The following is a 6,948-nucleotide window of genomic DNA, read 5'->3' on the forward strand; positions in this document are numbered from 1 at the left end:
ATGACATCTAATATTCTTTCATGTGTGATTTCACTCTTGATTACTTACACTCTAGAACTTGACTTGTTTCTTGTTGATACTTGATATTCACATGCACATATTCAAGTGATTTAGGCATTTCTTTTGAATAAGTCACTTAGCCATAAAGCCTACCCTGAATGAATTTATCCTTTGATAGTCCCTTTGAGCCTTTTTACCTATTTCATTGTTATTTAGCTCATTAGAAGCTTATAAGTGAAAAATCGTGATTGTCTTAACCTTAGAAAATTTTGGAGCTTTGGAATTGTTTTGAGAATGGGTATTAAGTAAGAAATGGTGCATTGTTCTTCAAATCTTATGGATTCTTGGTTATGTCTTAATGGTTAATACAATTGTGTACATAAGTGTTCATAAAAAAAGAAAAACAAAAAAAGAAAAACAAAAAAACAAAAACAAAAAAGAAAAACAACAAAAAGAGAAACAAAAGTGAATAAAAGGTTGAATAAGGCAAAGAGAATTGAACTAGAGATTTGGTCTTATTTTGGGTTGATTTTACTTACTTTTTACTTATTCTCCATTGATCTTCTATTCCATTTGGTTTTAGCTACATATCCCATATTTATCCTACCTTGTCCTTAGCCTCATTACAATCTTGAAAAGTCGTTTTGATCTTTATGTGCATGTGATTATGATGTTAATGTTAGAGGCTTGTCAAGCCTATGGTTGTGTTTGTTTTCATGAAGTGCTTTGAGTGTAAACACTTGCAACCTAGGACACATGAGTGTAAACACTTTAGAGAGCATATCCTGTGAGATTCTATCATTGTTGTGAATCGCCTCTTGGTTTGATTGGTTTCTTGGCCTACTTGAATTCATTGGATGATGTTCATGGATATCTTGATTTGATTCTTTCACTCTTGTGTTTGATTTTGCCAATTTTATTGCATTCCCTAGATTTCATTGTGAAATATGTGATTTTCTTAGGTATTTCATTTTCTAGTTTTTGTGGTCTTGCGTGACTCACTTTGTTGCATATCGGTCACTGTAGCCTTATTTCTTGATTTTGTCCAGGAGTGCACAAAGTTAAGTGTGGGGTATTTGGTTAGTAATATATTACACATTATTCATAACCTTAATTTAGCATGATTGATGATTCTTTGTGCCTAATTGACTTTGTTTCATATGGTTTAGTTTTTTTAGATTTTATTGGACTAATATTACTAAAATGAGTTAATTTGAGATTATTTGGCCTCATTAAATTTGTTATCATTTTCATATCATATTTAGCATTATGGGCATTAAAGAAGTGTAGGATATGTGTTGAAGTAAATATTGTATTTTTAATTGTAAACCTGTTTTTAGTTTTGGGCCTATTGTTTAGGGCCTATTTTCGGTTTTACTTTTTTGAGGAGAGGGAACCCGAATTTCATTCATTCACTTCATTCCATCATTTTTTAAACACTTCACATTTTGGTTTTCCCTCTTTTGTGCTCTGTTAGTGTTTGTTCTTCATTTTTTGTTTTCACTTCTTCTTCATTTCATTTCAGTTTTGCTTCCATTTTCATGGAAGACTAAACCTGTAGACTAAATTCATTTGGTAATGTATCACAAATCTTGAGGTTTTGTTATTAATGCATTTTTCGGTTTTTTTATTATTGATTTCTCTATCCTATTTCTGAATGTGGTTTGCTTAATCTCATTGTTTAGAAACTGGTTTGTGAGTTTATCTTCATTTAGTTGATTTACTCTCTAGTGCATGAACGCTTAGTTTGTGTGAACAAACGAACTAAGAGGATTTAGCCGTTTTATTACATTGCTTAATTAATATTTCTGAAATTGTTTATTGTTCATACCATTCAACAATAAAACCTCCATGTGTGTGAGTATAAGGTGTTTGAAGCTTTGCTTGAAAGATAATCATTGGGAAACGACCTAGGAGTCACTTTCTAGTACTATAGTTTTTAATTGTTATAATATTTGCATCGGGTACATCCTCGATCACTAATGTAATGCCCATATTCATGTGTGTGAGTATAAGGTGTTTGAAGCTTTACTTGAAAGATAATCATTGGAAAACAACCTAGGAGTCACTTTCTAGTACTACAGTTTTTAATTGTTATAATATTTGCATCGGATACATCCTTAATCACTAATGTAATACCCATATGCGACCAACCACCAAACTCGAGCAATGCAACATGTGAATCTGGTTGTAATGCCTCACTTGGCAACCAAATATTAGACATGATAAGAAGCTTATCAAAGTCACATACAAGCGTCATGGTGCATCCAGACCAAGATATAGTGCATACTTGAACACATATGCTTCAAATCATGAAGTATCTCTCTTTCGCACGAGTACCACTCATAAAAGGACAACAACTGCATAAGAACACTTTAGATGATTGAAAATGCATAAAACCTCAATCATCCACATCCCGTTGCATAAGAATGCTTACAGTGTTTCGCTAGACAAAGTAAAAAATATTCTATAACAAAAGCATAATCTGCTAAAAATATAACACATCAATGAAAGGCTCAACTAAGAAGCAACCCGAGGCACTCATAACTAGACGTGTCAAAATGGGCGGGTTCAGTTAGGTCGGTCAGCTAACACCTGAAAATTTATTGGGCTTGGATATCATATTAGGAACTTTTTGTTGAATTCATATATTTTAGTTTGGACCGACCAGACTATATTAAAATCGAGTTCGATTCAGGCTTACCGAGCAGGTTTGGACTACTTTTTTTTCTTCTTTTCTTTTATGGGACTTTGGAATGGTAATAAGCTGTATATGAATATTGTTATACAACATAATAGTCTTACGAACTTATAACAAAAACAAAGTATATGATAAATATTGATCTTATGAACTTTGAATAAAAAAACGTAGTAATGTTTATAACATAAATATTTATAAATCTAGACTACTTAATAAAGCTAAAACCTAATGTTACCACCCCACCATCGTGTAATTTATGGTTTCCTATTTTGCCCTCACTTTCTTCTAATTTTACCAAAAACCATATAACCCAATGTCCCTCTCCATCTAATGTCATATTCCATGTTATTTGGTTAATTGTTTTTTCTTTCCTACATTGTAACTATCAGTTTTTCTCCAACATAATGTGGAACATCATAAATTACTTCCATTTCTTTTGTTCCTATTTTTCCTAACATAATGTGGAACATAACAAATAATCATCATAGTATATAATTACAATTCAACTTCAAATTACAATATTTAATACAAAATGAATATTTATAGCATGTAGACTACACGTTACAAACAATAGGAAAGTGAGTTGACAGACACAAGAGTATTTGTCAACACGCTTGTTACAATAATGTTATAAGGTGAAACACTATAATATTCATCTTATTTTGCATAATGTCCTTTTAATAACAATAACAAAATAATGTATCAAATCAAATGAGAAGAAATGTTAAACCATATAGATTTTACTTTTCCTTTCTTAATTATGTATTTAATTAGATTTAGCTTTTATAACAAAAACAAAATAAAGAACAATAATTTTTACAAAAAAAACTAAAAGACATCATAAATGTTTACCATAGAGAACTTCACACAACAAAAACATAATAAAGAACAATAACAATAAATATGTTGATAATTAGCATATAAATGATCTTCGTACAAAAATTAAAGAATGATGATCATATATCATGAGTTATATTATGACATATAGAGTCCCTTCTGAACTTGAGTCTTTACTACTATTAGTATAATCTAATATATATTGTTTTTTATAGTGTCCAAAGGTTTATATATTAAAATAAAGTCACAAATTATATTGTGTTGAGAAATTAATAAATGTGTGATATTAAAAATCATATAGATGGACTTGACATCATGTCTTAACTCAAACATAAGGCACTAGGTCTATGGGTTTAGGTTTAGTTGAATTAGGCAACCTGCTTAGAGCGTGTTTGAGCTATAATTTGTTATACATAAATTATACTTGAGCTTTTTATTCCGGTTTAGTTTCACATGAATCTTGTGTGGGCTAACCCGAACTTGCCCCCAAGTAGTTTGTTTTGATAGCTCTACTCATAATTGATGGCATGCTCGATCATGACCATACCATCATAAAGGGGACACTTGGTCCTACCCATAAATTCAAACATATTAGACTGGTCATAAGCGGCCCATAAGGTCAACGGGGCGTCCTATATGTGAAGACCAAAACCCAATAGGCCCAAAACAGACTGAAAGTCTAGATGGGTCCATAGGCCCAATAAGGTCTACAATATGGTCTATAGGGTAGCTTACAAGATAATAAGACCTTAAACATAGTGATTACAAAACGGGCAAAGCATGCAAGCTATGTAATTATTTGTGAGCATGGCATATAATATTCACATATTTGCTCGTCTTGCCTATCTTAACATGATTTAATGCCTCAAAATATTATGATTTAATATAATTTGTTCAAGTTCATATAATATATCATTATTGTTTTGTTTTCTCTTCAACTTCTTTGTTTAATTTCTTTTTATCTAGCTATATGATTTTTTTTACTTTTCGAAAGTTTATCAATGCCTATGGGCGACTCGTTTGCCCATTTTAAAATAGGTAGTGAACGAGAATTTGTCAAAAAATCATAAATGGATGTGCCCGCTTTTGATTTGTGGGTCGCTCGTTTTGCCATTACTACCTAGAGGGGATCTAAGGGCTGCTAAAGGTTCAAATATAAGGCTACCATGTTGACTGACTGAAAGAATAGAAGTATGGCCTCAATCATGAAGTCACTATATCTTCCTTTTGTGAATGGTAAGTCCATCACACCTAGTATAAATAGAGATGATCATTTACATATGAAGTGTCCATTATCTTACAAATTTCTCTCTACCTCACTCTTTTTACTTTGTACTTAACTTCTATAAATACTTATTTGAGCATAAGAGTTCTTTTCAAGTATCCTTTCAAGACTATCCAAGGTCGGTCCACTATCTGATTTAACCCAATTCATGCTAGAGACATATATGCCACATCATCCCTTCATCACACCTCTAGATCACTTAGACCATGTTAAATTCATTTAGAGATGAAAATGCTATATTTGGCATTTTTTATGTTTTTCATTCAAACTTGTAGAAGGTAAAAGATTTCAATCCAAAGTGGCCACCAATGTAGTAAATTTGAAGTTGTCATCGGTGTTGCCCGTTTGCCACAATAACAATGTTGGTGATGCAAGTTAGGAATAACTCGACTGTGGATGTATGGCAGGTGCCTGACACATGACATATAATTAATGAGGTGTCTAAATATTATTTTACATATATGATATTGTTTTTAAAATATAATATTAATTGGAAAAAAAATTGGTTATCAATTCTTATCACTCTATACAAATTTGTTCAATACTTTGTTGATTGTAATGATAATTGTTTATATTATCATATAGTTGATGTATAGCTGAAATAAGGGTGTGAACTGAGGTGAACAATGTATGACATCATTTAAGGCTCATTAAGAAATTAGTCTTAAAAATATATTAAACTTGAAGACCATAAAAAATGTTTATCTTACAATCTCATGATTTATGTGAGACGTATTTTGTTAAAAATGTATTGTAAAAATAATACATAATTAAATTATTTTAATATACAGTTGACACTTATTTTTATTTTGACTGTGCAATTTGTTTTGAACCCTCAATTTTGCTCAAACTTTGTCATAAAACTTCACATGTTAAATTATTTATAAATTTGGGATCTAATTTCCCCCACCAAACTTATAAAATATTAGGAGAAACCCTGATTAGCAATAAGTTATCAGCTATGACAATATAACATACAACATTGTCATTATACCTTAGACAACTATGCCAATATAACATACAACATTGTCATTGTACCTTAGAGACAACATGTGACACCTCAACCTTAATGGTTACTATAGCTTTGACTCTATGATATGTGATAATCCAAATAAATGGTTTAAATGTGGTTCTAGTTATTAAATACTAAAAAATAGGGACTAAAATCAGTGTATTTTATGTTCTAATTTTAGTGCTAATTTTGTGGGTTATGTTCTATTTTATTGTTAGTGTTAATTTTAGTTCCTATGTTTTATTAAAAAATTAACCCTCTATGTTAGTATTTTTTATACAATATTAGAAGAGAAGAATATTATCGAAACAAAAACAAAAACAAAAGGAATAAAGTCAAAATGGGTTATAAATGTAGGGACAGAAAAATCATATTTAAACATAAACAAATTAAATACAACTATTGCAATGTAGTATTTTTTTAAAGGGATGAACATTGTTCTTTTGTATTAGGAGGGATGGTCGGTATCGGATACTCGATAGAATGGAGGAGATCGGAAGTCTTGGTCAGAATATCGTCTAGACTCGCCGAGGGAGGTACCTGAAAAAGTTATTCGACGATCAAGTCAGTAAAGTGTTTTAGAGAGATAAGAGGAGTAAGTAAGAGAGAAGTTAGAGCAATAACAATAACTATAGCAATAAATGAGGGAATGAAAATTAATTATACTCCCTATGTGGAGCTCTCTATTTATAGAGTCTGGAGATCGTCGACATGGCACCCAGCTATTGGTCAGAGCCTAGCGGGTACAATTGGGACATGTTGGGTTGTCCTTGCTACGTTTGCAGGTCTTCATTTGTCGAATTGTCGGGGCAGGTAGAATGTGCAGGCAGCGTGACAGGTGGACGGTTGGTCAACATTAAAGACATTTGGGGCGCATTAATGATGGAGTCAGAGGTATTAATGATGTGTCAGATGCATTAAAGACGTGTCAGGAGCATTTATGGTGCTTACATTGGGTTTGACTCGCCATGGGCAGGTAAACAATGGTACGCTTAGACATAGGCACGCATCCGCGACGAGCTAGGAAACACTCGGATTTATCCGGGGTGGAACAAACATAATTTCAAGTAAATTACATTAATACATCTGAGTTGTATTGAAATTATATAAATT

This window comes from Lupinus angustifolius, unplaced genomic scaffold, assembly GCF_001865875.1.
Source record: "Lupinus angustifolius cultivar Tanjil unplaced genomic scaffold, LupAngTanjil_v1.0 Scaffold_55_73, whole genome shotgun sequence".
Lineage (NCBI taxonomy): Eukaryota > Viridiplantae > Streptophyta > Magnoliopsida > Fabales > Fabaceae > Lupinus > Lupinus angustifolius.